Genomic DNA, 14787 nt, shown 5'->3' with positions numbered 1-14787 from the left:
TGATAAATTCTATCCAAAAATAAAATTTCCCAGGATGAAAACCATCAGAAGTACTATGAGTAGGGTAAGCTGCAATTTAAACAAGGTAAATGTCACTGAGAAGATGATATTTCAGCAAAGACATGAAGAAAGTGGGGAAGTTTTCACATAGATAATGGGAAGAGTGAGTTTTAGGCAAAGGAAAAAGTCAGTGTAAGGGCTTTCAGATGGGAGTCTGCCCAGCTTGTTTAAGAACGTAAACAGCCCTGTATTCCCGAAAAACAGTGAGCAGAGAGAAGAGATTGAGTGAGCAGACCATGTAGATCTTTTAGGCCTTTATGTTTTAGTCTGAATGAAATGGGGAGCCATTGCTGGTTTTGAGCAGGAGGAATAGTAGCTCACTTAGGTTTAAAAAGAGACTTATGGCTTCTGTGTTGAGAATAGACTAGGAAGCCAAGAGTGGAAAACAAGGAATCTAGTTAGGTTATTAATAATTAAATGCTCAGTGATGGTGACTCAGGCCACGGTGACAACAGTGGAAGTGGTATGAAATGTTTCGGTCTGGAGATGTTTTTAAGGTGAAACCTACAGGATTCTATGATTAATTAAATGTGAGATGTGAGAGAAGAAAGACAAGAATGATTCCAAGGTTTTTGCCTTGAGCAAATGGAAAGATGGAGTTGCTCCCAACTGAATGGGGCATTCTTCTGGTAGTGCAGGTTTGGTGGTGGTGATGGAATTAGGAGTTCATATTTGGATTTATTAAGTTTCTAATATCTATAAGACAGCAAAGTAGAAATATTGAATAGGAAGATATACAAATCTGGAATTCAGGAAAACAATTTGAGCTGGAGCTATTAATTAAAGTGTAGAAAGTACTAGTATTTTCTATATAATAAAAGGCTAATATGCAAATAGACCGAGCGGCAGAACAACTGAACAACCAGTCGCTATGATGTGCGCTGACCACGAGGGGGCGTGTGAGGAACACAGCAGGCATTGGCCAAGGTGGGATGGTGGAGCAGGTGGGGCAGGGAGGGGCGCCAGACCAAGCCAGACAGCTGGTCACTGTCATTGGGGCGAGCCTCTGGTGGTCACTGAAAATTCTTTGCTCCCACGCACAGCGGTCCCACCTGGTACTCGCACCTGCTGCCAGTGCCATCCCCGCTCGCACATGCTGGTGGCGCCAGCCCCAATCTCTTCATGCCATCAGCATGGCCAGTGCCATCAGTGCATGGGAGTGGTGGCAGTGGGAGTGGGGCTGCTGGCAGACAGGGGACTGGGGCTGCAGTGGGTGGGGCCATGTGTGGGCACGGAGGATGGGCTAAGACCCGCACCCCTGTGCCTACCACAGCCTCGCAGCCCACAGTTCCTTTCAAGGTGCACGAATTCGTGCACTGGGCCCCTAGTTAAGCTATAAGAATGAATGAGAATCACTGAGGGAGAAAAGAGAAGAACTAAGAAATATAGTATAGTTGTACCAAAATGAAGACACTGATAGCTGTTATATTTCTATCTCAGAGCTCAGTCAGCAGCATTGTTTCAATCCTAAAATGGCAATCTGTTAAATGGAAAATAAATTTTAGAACATGGGAGGGCTGAAGGAGAACTAGAGAATTTCCTATAGAAACTAAGTGTCATCCATATTGGAGAGAGATTTGGAGACATGAACCTAAATAGCACCTTAGCACAGTAAGGCAGCCAGAGCTAAAGCACGGTGAAAGAGAAAGGCAAAGCCTCAGATTATAGTTTAGCCTAAATCTGGGTCTTTATGTATCTCAAAATGACGAGGTAGCTTGCCTAAAACTATTCTTCGTGCTGTCCACATGACTCTTCATAAAACAGCTATCTGGAAAAAAAACAAAAAAAACTACTTCATTCAAAAATTAAAAGTAGTGTTATGGCTTCTGGATATATTGTCCCCTTTATCATGTTTTTTGCAGTATTATTCATGATAGCCAAGACATGGAAACAACCTAAGTGTCTTTTGACAAATGACTAAATAAAGAAGATATGGCAGATATAGACAGTGAAATACTATTTAGCTTTAAGAAAAGATGAAACATTGCCATTTGTGACAATATGGATGGATCTTGAGAATATCATGCTAAGCAAAGTAAGTCACTCATTTGTGAGATATAAAACAGAAAGCAACAAATGAACTAACAAAATAAATAAACAAACTCATATACACAGATAACAGTATGATGGTTACCAGAGGGGGAGAAGGGTGGGGGAAGCTGAAGAGAAAAAGGGATCAGATATATGGTGTTGAAAGGAGACTAAACTTTGGGTGGTGAGCACACAATGTAATATATAGATGATGCATTACAGAATTGTATACTTGAAGCATCTTATTAATGAATTTCACACCAATAAATGTAATTTAAAAAATGAAAACTATCCAAGTGGCTCAGTGGTTGAACATCAAACCTACGAACCAGGAGGTCATGGTTTGATTTCCTGTCAAGGCACATACCTGGCTTGTGGGCTCAATCCTCAATGGGAGTGTGCAGGAGACAGCCAATCAATGACCCTCTGTCATCACTGATGTTTCTATCTCTCCCTCTCCCTTCCTCTCTGAAATCAATAAAAATATTTTTTTTAAAAAGAAAACTAGCAAATCATAACCACAATTGGATACTACTTCACACCCATTAGGATGGCTGTAAAATAAAACAATAAAAAATAAAAAGTGTTGGGAAGGATGTAAAGAAACTGGAACCATTATACCTTGCTGGTGAGAATGTAAATTGCTGAAGACACTGTGGAAAACACTGTGGCAGTTCCTCAAAAGTTAAACACAACATTACCATATGATCTAGCAATTTCACTCCTACTTATATAGCCATACAACTGAAAACAGAAACTCAAACAAATACTTGTACACTTATGTTCATAGCAGCATTATTTACAATAGCTAAAATGTAAAACCACCCAAATTTCCATCAACAGATGAATGGTGAACAAAATATTGTATATACATATATTGAAAAATTATTCCGTTATAAAAAAATGAAATTCTGACACATGCCATAACCTGGATGAACCCTGAAAACACTATGCTAAGTGAACTAAACTAGGCACAAAAAGACAAATATTGTATGATTCCACTCATATGAAGCACCTGGAATAGACAAGTTCATAGAGGAAGAAAATAGAAAGTGAGGGCTGGTAGTGAAGATGGAATGGAAACTTATTATTTCACTAGAGGCCCGATGCACGAAATTCGTGCAAGAGCATGCCTTCCTTCCCCTGGCTGCCAGCACCAGCTTCTCTCTGGCACCCAGAACCTGAGCTTTCCTCCAGCCGCTGGCAGGCACCAGGGATCTGGGCTTCCCTCACAGAGGGAGGCCCCACCCACCCGCTGCAGCCCGCCGGGTTGGTGGCCTGGGCCTCCCTCTTTGGGGAGATCATGGAGCCCCGCGACTGATTGCCCCACTAGCCAGTGGCCTGGGCTTCTCTCTTCAGGTCAATCATGGGGTGATGGCCGGGCCCCTAACCAATCGCACTGCACCTGCCTTAGCTGGCCTTGTGCCAGTGGGTGTCCTAGTGTGGTCGCCCAGAAGGTTGTCCAGTCTAATTAGCATATTATGCTTTTATTATTATAGATGGACACAGAGCTTTTATTTGAGATGATAAAAATGCTCTTGAAATGGGTAATGGCGATGGTTCCACAACATTGTGAATGTATTTAATACCACTAAATTGGACATTTAATAATTATGTAAATAGTAAGCTTATGTTTATATACATTTTACCAAAATAAAAAAGAATTATCATGATAAAAATCAGAAAAGTATCAGCATAGATTCTTTATTTAAATACTTGAGAGAAAAAGCAGATGGAAAAAGAATAACAGAAGTGATATTAACCAAGAAAATTGACAAATTTTAAATAAGCAGTACTCATGGCATCAAAGAAATTACAGAAAACATGTTCCGCCTGGCTGGTGTTGCTCAGTGGTTGAGCATAGACCTATGAACCAGGAAGTCACGGTTCAAGTCCAGGTCAGGGCACATGCCAGGGTTGTGGGCTGGATTCCCAGTGGGGGGCATGCAGGAGGCAGCCAATCAATGATTCTCTCTCATTGATGTTCCTATCTCTCCCTCTCCCTCTCTCAAATCAACAGAAATATATTAAAAGCAAAACAAAAACATGTTCCCTCTCATAAAAAAGGTCAAAGAAAAGGAAGTGAAATGAAAGAAGAAATAAAAAAAAACTGATAAAGGGATAGAATTGCCCCCAAGAAAGCTGGAGAAAGAGGGAGAAATGAAAAAAAGAAAAAAGAAAAGAAAAGCATTAGAGAGGTTAAAGGAATATTAGAATCAACTCAAGCATAATAAACACAACTGAGAATAGTGTAAAGATCATGAAATAAAGACCTAGATAGAGCAAACACACAAAACAAAATAGAAAAAGACAAAGATACACAAATAACTAGGAACAATAGAGGTACAGAGGGAAGAGAAAAATCCAATGTATACATAGTTCATGTTTCTGAAGAAAACACAAAATTTAAAGATATAATTAAAAAATTTTCCAGCGATATAAGAGGTATTACATCTATATATTGAAAAAAAAACACACCACCATGATCCAAGAAAAGAATGATATATAATGACAAATTCCAAGATAATTCTGAGTTTAATTATTTAATTGCTAGACGAACGAATAGCATTGATATCTAGGCAGAAATATCAAGTAATTCATAGGAGAAAGAAATCAGGCTGTTTGAAGAGCTGGAAAAATTCAGACAATGAATATGAAGTTCAGAGTAATAGAAAGTGTGTCTTGAAATATTTATATCCAGAGAAGTTATTCTTCATATATTAGGACAATGGGTAGACATTCTCAAGCATATAAGAACTCAAGAGCAATAGAACTTATTATTCCTTCATGAAACACATGTTAATGAAAACCAAGGTATAAATCAAAATATCAGCTGAGGAATGAAGAAAGCATGCTACAGACATTAGTGGAAAACATTAAATCTATTAAATATAAAACTAAGGTTGAACAACTAAGTGAATTATAGTTTTGAAATTGCATGTTATATATGAACTATAAATTTTAACAATTCAAAAATTAATAAATAACAAGCATATGAAAGTGGGAGAAGGGGACAAAATAAACTGTATTCGATTTTGATTCTTATCTGGCACTGAGGCCCAATGCACGAAATTCGTGCATGGGTAGGGTTCCTAGCAGCTGCCAGCTACTGGCTGGGGCCTTCCTTCATTCCGCACCATCCCCTGGTGGTCAGCGCACATCATAGTGAGTGATCGAACTCCCGGTTCGTCAAACTCCCGAGGGGACACTTTGCATATTAAGATTTTACATATACTAGTATACATAACTGAAGTCAAGTGATACTGCCTTAAGTTGAAATATATAACTAAGTGAAAAAAATTAACCCAACCTTCTAAGCATTTTATAATCTTTACTCACTTTAGAAAGAGCTTTCAGAACTAATAATGCTTGTTGTGGAGATTCATTTATCTAAAAATTAAGTAATATCTTTATTTTCACTTGTTTTTGTGATTACAATTAATATTATTTAATAAAAATCTCATAGAGTAATCCTATCTGTATCTCAATTTAAACCATATGTCCATTTTCTATTTCAATACATGCATATATAGATGAATAAATGCATCATCATCCAGAAATAATCATCGTATACATTTGATTGAAATGTATACGATGGTTATTTCTGGATGATGATGCATTTACCTTTGGCTGATCTTTAATCATTTACCTTTTTCTTTGTGTTTTCAATTTTGTTCTAGTTTATAAATATGTAATTATTAAATTTCACAAAAATATCAAAGTATATTTTAAGAGGCATATAGTCTAATTGGTGTTTATTTTAGCAACAATGAAAACACTCTTTCTTTTCAATGATAAAGTCAAAAGTCCAATTCTCAAGTCTTCAAAGGTTCTTTCAGTTTACTAAAACTCAGCCATCTATATGTCCTCTTTGGAGAAGTGTCTGTTCAGATCCTTTGCCCATTTTTAAATTGGATTGTTTATTTATTTGGTGTTGAGTTTTATAACTTATTTATAAATTTTGGATATTGGCCCTTTATCAGATGTATCATATGTTATCCCATTCAGTGGGTTGTCTTTTCATTTTGTTGATGATTTCCTTTGTTGTGCAAAAACTTTTTAGTTTGATGTAGTCAGGTTAACTTTTTTCTTTTGTTTACCTTACCCAAAGAGATATATCAGAAAAAAATATATCACTAAAAGAAATGTCTGAGAATTTATTGGCTATGTTTTCTTCTAGGATGTTTATGGTTTCAAGCCTTACATTTAAGTCTTTAATCCATTTTGAGTTAATTCTTTTGTACGGTGTATGAAGGTGGTCTAGTTTCATTTCTTTTGCATGAATCTATCCACTTTTTCCAGCACCATTTATTGAATAGACTATCTTTACTCCATTGTATATTCTTACCTCCTTTGTCAAATATTAATTAACCATAAAGTTGTGGGTTTATTTCTGGACTCTCTATTCTGTTCCATTGATCTATATGTCTGTTTTTATGCCGGTACCATGCTGTTTTGATTACTATGACCTTGTAGTATAATTTGATATCTAGTAACATGACTCCTCCAACTTTGTTCTTCTTTCTTAATATTGTTGTGGCTATTTAAGGTCTTTGTGGTTCCATATAAATTTTTGGAATATTTGTTCTATTTCTGTGAAATATGCCATTGGTGTATTGACAGAATTGCACTGAATCTATAAATTACTTTGGAAATAATGAACATTTTGAGGATGTTAATTCTTCCTACCCATGAGTGCATTTATGCTTCCATTTATTTGTATTTTCTTGAATTTTTTTCCTCAGTGTGTTATATTTTTCTGAGTGTAGGTCTTTTACATTCTTAGTTAAGTATATTCCTAGGTATTTAAGTGTTTATGCAATTGTAAATGCAATTCTTTTTTAGTTTCCCCTTCTGATAGTTCATTATAGGCATACAAAAATGTAGTTGATTTCTGAATATTTATTTGGTATCCTGTTACTTTACAAAATTCATTCATCAGTTCTAGTAGTTTTTTGTGGAATCTTATGTTTCTCTATATACAGTAACATGTCAACTGCAAATAGTGACTGTTTTACTTATTCCTTTCCAATTTGGATGCCTTTTATTCCTTCTTGTCTGACAGTTGTAGCTAGGACTTTTAGCATTATGTTGAATAGAGTGGTGAAAGTGGACTTCCCTATCTTTGTCCAGATCATAAGGGCAACCCTTTTAGGTTTTGCCCATTGAGTATGATGTTGGCTATGGGTTTGTGATATATGGACTTTTTTATGTTGAGGTATATTCCCTCTATTTCCACTTTGCTAAAAATTATTATCATAAACGGGTGCTGAATTTTATAAAATGCCTTTTCTGCACCTATTGGTATGATCATGTGCTTTTATCCTTCATTCTGTTTATGAGGTATATCACATTTACTGATTTGTGGAGATTGTACCCAGAATAGACACTTCTCTAAAGAGGATAGAGATGGCCAATAGCCATATGAAAATACACTCAACATCACTAATCATCAGAGATATGTAAATTAAAACTACAATGAGATATCACCTCATACCTATTAGAATATGCTATCATCAATAAATCAACAAACAAATATTGGTGAGGATGTGGAAAAAAGAGAATCTTTGTGCATTATTGGTGGGGATGCAGGTAGGTGCAGCCACTATGGAAAAACAGTATGGCATTTACTCACAAAATTAAAAAAGGCACTGCTGTATGATCCAGAAATTCCACTTCTGGCAATATATCCAAAGAAAACTAAAACACTAATTCCAAAGAATATATGCACCCCAATGCTCATTGCAGCATTATTTATAATAGCCAAGATTTGGAAACAGCCCAAGTGCACATCAGTAGATGAGTGGATAAAAAAGCTGTGTTATATTTACACAATGGAATATTACTCAGCTGTAAGAAAGGATGAATTTTAACCCTTTTGTGACAGCATGGAGGCACATGGAAAGTGCTATACTAAGTGAAATAGGCCAGTCAGAGAAAGCAAGTATCACATGATCCTACTTATGCTTGGAATCTAATGAACAAAATAGACTAACAAACCAAATGGAAACAGACTAATAGATACAGAGAACAGACTAACATCTGTCCGGGGGAAGGGTGTTGGGGAGGGGCGCTGAGTGAAAAAGGTGAAGGGATTAAGCAAAAAACAAACATATCCATAGACACAGACTTCAGTATGGTGAGTACCAGAGGGAAAGGGGGTGTGAGAGGAGGTAGAAGAGGATAAAACGGGGAACAAATGGTGATAGAAGGAGACTTGACTTGGGGTGGTGAACACACTACACAATAAACACCTCAAATCTACATAATTTTATTAATCAATGTCACCCCAATAAATTCAATAAAGATATACAATCCCTCTTTTAGCTAAAGGGAGATTAACAGTTAATGCCTTACACCTGACACATCAGTGATCCAAGACTCTTAACCAGATACGCATACTTGATAGCCTTAATGCCTTACTACACACAGCCACTCTCACCATCAGACTTCTCTCTGGTAGGCTGACAGGGAAGAGGAGCACAGGAATAAGTGGGTAAATGGAACTGCACAGCTTTCCAGGATATTTACAATTTCTTCTCTTACTCTATCCTACCCTATAGAAGAAAACCAAGTTTCTTATCCTCACACTCTTCAAATTCCCATAAAGAAGTGTGTCTAGTTCTCTGATGTCTTTTGATCTCAATATTTTATCCCAAATCCCTGAAACCCTCCAGCAGTTTGGAGATTAAATGTCTTCTACTCCCATACTTTCTAAGCTACCTTGGAATGAAACAACTACTATTTTCTCTATGGTACTGTTATGCACATGACTACTGAACATTCCTCCCATTGTTTTTCTCTCTTTTTCTCGATATCAATCAATACAAATGGACCAAATGAGATCAAATAGATAAGTCTAAGGATGAAATCTTAGACTTAAAGAGAATTCTCTTTACAAAGATTCCTAGATAATAGGTCTGAGAAACATTGACCTAATTATAAATTTGGGACCTTTCTCTCCGATGTTGGTCACAATGATATGATCTGTCACAGAACTGAATTGATATCATTTCACCCTAAAAAAGAAACATAGCTCTTTGGAGAAAAGGCTGATTCCAGGGCTGGAATATGGAAAGTATACTCTATTGTGCTAGGAAGTAGGGAAGTTCTCAAAGAATAAATCATATCAAAGGAATGCAGTAGCTAGCTTAAAAGACTCCCACTGGCTTAACTTGAGCATCAAAATCAATAATAGTAGTAATGGATTAAAAACTTTACTGTTTTAGTTATTTTCTCATAGTTTCACTCTTCCTCCCCACTTTTAACATTCTTTTGTTTATTTCTTTACCTTCAATGTCTATGCATGGGAGCAATATACTCTTGTTTTTGCTCTGTTTCTGAATGATGCATGTGTGCTACACTGGAGTAAAAAAAAAAATCTGAGTTTTGGCTTTAGGTTTTGGGGTGATCTTAGAAAAAGTGGTCTCTTAACTGACTTACCAGTAGGCCCCGTGCCACTGAAAACAATCTGATATGGTTTAACAAGGTTATTTATTTGTTTGAAACATAAAATTGCCTTTTTTTGTGTTAATCCTGACCTGAGGATATTTTCCCCATTGATTATCTTAGAGAGTGCAATGGAGGAAAGGGGGGACGGGAAGAGAGAAACATCAATGTGAGAGACACACATCAATTGTTTGCCTCCTGCATGCGCCCCCAACCTGGCCAGGGATTGGACCTGCAACCCAAGTATGTTCCCTTGACTGGGAATGAATCTGTGACTCTTAGGTGTGCAGGCTGACACTCTAAACATGGAGCCAAAAGGCTAGGGAAAAATTGCCATTTTCATAGGTAAAATGTTTGAATATCAGATATTTCATAAGGTTCAACAACATGGTCCAGCCAAGCTTCTAGGAATCTTATATTTTGTCTTAGAGCCAAACCTCAAGATATTTTAAATTGGTTTCCTGTGTTATCTTCTGTGCCTTTTATTTCCTTGGAGACTTAATGAGGAAGGATAACTGACCAAGGTATAGAGCATGGGCCGCTCTCACTACCCTGAATAATGACTCTGAATCTCACATCCATACCATCTATCAGAAGTTCTGTCATAGAGTGAAGAGAGTGATAGACCAGGAATCAAGAGACTAGATTCTATTCTTGGTGCTCTTATTACCTAGTGAAAAGTTGGATGAGCTGTAACTTCTCTCAACCTCTCTTTTTCTATTTGCAAAATAGGGGCTGAATAAGAACTAAGTTGTGTCTGATGTATCTACCAGCTCTAATATTTTGCAGGTTTTCTTTGTAGGAACTGAGAGGTGGGAGTTAGAAAAAGTACTGTAAGTACTTAACTGTACTTATACATGTACTGGTATCCTTTACAGAAAGATACATCAGCCAACCAAATAGATAACCAAGGTTAGAGGGGGAAATATACATTATTTGATGAAACCTTTGGTTCAGTCAAGTCAAAAACAAAATTCTAGACTCTATATTACTTAATATGTTTTACTAATCCATAAAATGTCATTTTGTGTAATTTAACAAGAAAATATACTTTAGTTGATTTTAAAGTTGTTTTTTCTTTTATAAATTGTATGAAAGTCTTAAGTGATTATGAAGATTAATCATTTGTTCACAAATATATGGACTTCAAATCATAAATTTCTTGAGAACTGTAAGAAAATGTTTTAAATGCTTTGGCTCTGTGCTGTCCTATTATAATGACACTAAATTTAGTCAGGTTTTGGTTTGTCCTCATCTGTACAATGATGACAATCTCTAATTTAGACTTTCTAATATAAGCATTGTTATAAAATAGTCTGTAGTCTAAGATTGCTTAGAAAAGGCAAAAATAAACTTAATTCTTGCAAATCTGAACAACAATATGCAGCCTAGAAAGAAGAAAAGGCTGGTTGCATAACAACAAAGTAGAACAGTGACTATCCCCACAGTCTCTTTACATGGAGTTACCAGGCCCTAAAAATAATTCTACTTCATTCAAGTACATTTTTTTCAAAAACAGCAACCCCCAGTAAAACTTTCATGAGCAATTCCACACCAGGAATAGAGAAAGTAGGTAATATATTTAACAAATTAGAAATGTATAGGTCACATTTACACAAGCAAATGATTAGAACTTTTGGCTATATTAGGTTTACTTAGTCACCTTTATCATGTAATAAAGAGATCCTTCTTGTAGCAAAAACTTGAGCCAAAAGTTATAAGCTTAATTTCTTCAAAACCCAAATAAGCCAATGAGCCCTGGTCCAATGACCAAGTTACTCTTCTTGTCAAGAATGCTTTATGCACATACACTCATGCACATATGCACACCCCATGTGGCCAGACTTTCCTGTCAATTTCTGAGACATTGTCTCCCATTCTGTCATCTAAAATAAAATCACTTTGCTTCCCAGACTCAATCAATAGTTTATTTTAACCTCCTTTTCCCCCCTATGTCTTATGCTAAATTCAAATCATCATTACATAATTTGGCCCTTTCTGTCTTCAAAGCATGCACATGAACTTATTTGAAACCAAGGTATATAGTGAGAACTTGAGAGATACACATTAATATCCCAGCAGTTACAGAGAAAATTTATGTTGTGAAAGATAAAACAAAGCCAATGAAGCATAAAGTCAACATGATGAGGGATCCTAATGTTTCTGTTGGACAAAATTTATTTGGTAAGTCTTCTCTTCTGTTGTGTGTGTGTGTGGGTGTGTGTGTGGGGGTGTGTTTTTCCCTTCCCAGGCATATTACAATTATCAAGCATAAGTGCTATCTTTATATTCCTTTTAAATTTCCATTTTTATCTGTATCTGATATCATCATAGGTACAGGCGTATCAGATGTATTTCAAAACTGGATCCCAGTCAATGCATGGGTCTCTAATAATTGCTGTGAACATTTAGGAGCCTAACATTTACATTTTTTGAAATGTCCGTCTTTTCTAGAGCACTTGTTCTATTTAGGAGACTTTAAAATTCTTCCACAGATTTTAGGCACATGCTCATTAATATGACCACTGGATTTGAATAAATATAAATCATAAATAAAAATAAACTGAACTTTAACTAACACTTCAAAATAACACTACAAAGGCCTTGGTGGGTGTGGTTCAGTTGGTTGGGCATCGTCCCATTGACCGAAAGATTGCTGAGTCAGTTACCAGTCAGGGCACACGCAGGGGTTGTGGGCTTCATCCCCAGTAGGGTGTGTAGAATGAGCCAATGGATGTTTTGCTCTAACACCAATATTTCTCTCTAACATAAATGTTTCTCTTTCTCTCTCACTCTCCCTTCTTCTCTCTTTAAAAATAAAAAATATATATTTTTCAAAAATAAAACAGTGTGTTTTTATTGCCTAACTACAAGCACTACATAGGTAATATAAATAAGGCCCATCATTCTTAATCTTTCACAATCAGGCAGATTGTTTTTAAATGAAAATGGTCTCTGTTAGGAGCAAGAACTTCCATTTCAGAGGAATCGCAGCTCAGTTGAACAGGAGAAACCAGGTGGGAGCAGGAAGGGAGTAATGGTGAAGCCAAGCCTTATCCCCGGTAGCTCCAGTGTAACGGGCTGCCCAGGCTGAGGCTGGGGCCTCCCCACTTCCATCCAGCTCAAAGGCTTCTTGGAGGAGGCAGTCAACTTGCTAGAATTTAGCTTCATCTTTCAGTCAATCCAGGAGGGCTTCTTAGAGGAATCCCATGCCAACTGGGGGAAGTAGGTTCTTCCTTTTGGTATCCAGCCCAAGGTGCCCATCCATGCTCTCAGGCGCCGTCTTTTGGGTCCTTCCACCCACACAGTCCCAGGGCCCTAGGTCCTTGGTGCCAGGGTTCAGCAGGTGCCAGGGCAGAGGCGCACACCTGAATCTTAGCCTCCGCCGAGTGGAGGTGAGCAGGGCAGAGCGGGTCTCACCTCCCCAGCTACCGCCTCAGCCTCTGCCGTGGCTCTCCAAGCAGATTCTTTGGAGGCCATTTCCACAGGGAAAAAGCCACTAATTTAGGGTATATTTCTAAGTTTACCCAGTATAACCTCACTCAGTAGTTCACTGCGTAGTTCCTTTTAGCGTGTAAAGTGCCACATTCACAGGTTCCAAGGATTAGAACTGTGGACATCTTTAAAGAGCCTACCATAAGAGAGATCATGTTCCATTTAACAAATGAAAGAAGTTCGGTCCTGTGCTGAGTGCGGAAAACCAGGAGAAAAGTGGTATTGGGTATTGGATGAGACTGGGAGGTGGGCAAGGACCACAGTATTTATTACATCATAAACCCTGTTGAGAGTTTTGATCTTTATTCTAAGAACACTGAGAAGCCCTCGAAGAGGTGACAGATTACACTTGATATTTTAAAATACCCCTCTAGCTACTGGGTAGAAATGTATTTTAAAATAGCAGAGGTTCAGGAAAAAGATGATGGTAGCAGCAACAACAGATATTCAAATGATTGGAATTATTATTCAAATGACTGAAGTCATTTCAGATCTTTCACTTCTATTTGGCTGACTCTATGACTGGTTAAAGACCTGTCTAGTAGTTCTATGGGGAAGATTAAATGTTATGAGGCACAACATGCCATTTATATAGGAGCAGTGCCAGGCACGCATGATAAACAGAGCTTTGCATTATTATATTACTTCTATTATTAGTATGCATAACTCGATGCTAGTAAATTAGAAAACATGCAATATGAATGATATGATTTTGTAGAAAAAAATGATTATACTTAAATAAATTTCTATTTTAAGTAGAAATATGAAATGTAATTCATGAAGTGTAAAACCTGAATAGATGAAGAGTGCTTGGAAACACCGAGGGAGAGAAGAGAATTTGAAAAATGAGGTAGTGGAAGAGGCAAATCCAAGTCATGTTCGGCCTTTGCGGTCATCTTAAAGATTTTGGCTTTTACTGTAGGTTAAATGGGGACCTTTGGTGGTTTTGATGAAAGGAGCACCGTGGTCTAACTTTGGTGTTCAAACTGGCTGATATTTTGAAAATAGACAGATTGTAGGGGGTAAGCTTGGAGGAAGAGAATGATATTTTATTCCCTCGACTTGATAAGTCTCTCCTAAGTGCCTCCACAACATCCTGCCCTCACTACACTCTCAGCTTTTGTCACATTTTATTGTAATTGCCTGTACTTACTCACGTCCTCTAAATTGTAAGCTTCTTTAGAGGAGAAATCAAGTTTATCTTCTCACACTGCATTTCCAGAAATTAGCAAAGCACTTGATACACAATAACTGCTGAATACCAACTGACTGAATTAAATTAGTAAAATCAATACTCGTCTTCTGTTTACAGACATGTTACTAGTGTGATAGAGAGAACGAGTGGTGATTCTCTGTACCATGAGGACCACACATACATTTATCTTATTAGGTTTCTTTTTGTGTGTAACCATTTGTTATTTTCCAGCATGAACTGGCTGGTGTGTCTCACGGTTCTAATTCAAGCAAAGGAGAAATGAATATTTATATGTATATAACCAAGTGTATATACCAAACATGACTTCCATATGGTAATTAATTTAAGCATTTAACTGTCCTCACAAACTTGGGAAGGAATGTATAATTAGCTCCATTTTATAAGAAGAAACCGAAGTTTACAAATGCTAAGTAACTTATCCAAGGGGATCCAATATGTACAAGACAGGGTTTAAATATATATAAAACCCTTGTTTACCTATCTATATTATATAGCTTGATATAGGTATATAAGCAAAATGAAATAAATGGATACTT

At 37.1% G+C, this 14787-nt stretch overlaps 1 protein-coding gene across 1 annotated transcript in view; it reads right to left on the bottom strand.

Annotated features, from left to right (window-relative positions):
- GPR158 (G protein-coupled receptor 158) overlaps positions 1 to 14787 on the bottom strand; it is a 392719-nt gene that overhangs the window by 103124 nt on the left and 274808 nt on the right. The gene's annotated exons all lie outside the window — the stretch shown is intronic.

This window comes from Myotis daubentonii, chromosome 1 (assembly GCF_963259705.1).
Source record: "Myotis daubentonii chromosome 1, mMyoDau2.1, whole genome shotgun sequence".
In the NCBI taxonomy this organism is placed as follows: domain Eukaryota; kingdom Metazoa; phylum Chordata; class Mammalia; order Chiroptera; family Vespertilionidae; genus Myotis; species Myotis daubentonii.
This window is presented reverse-complemented; position numbering and strand designations above follow the sequence as displayed.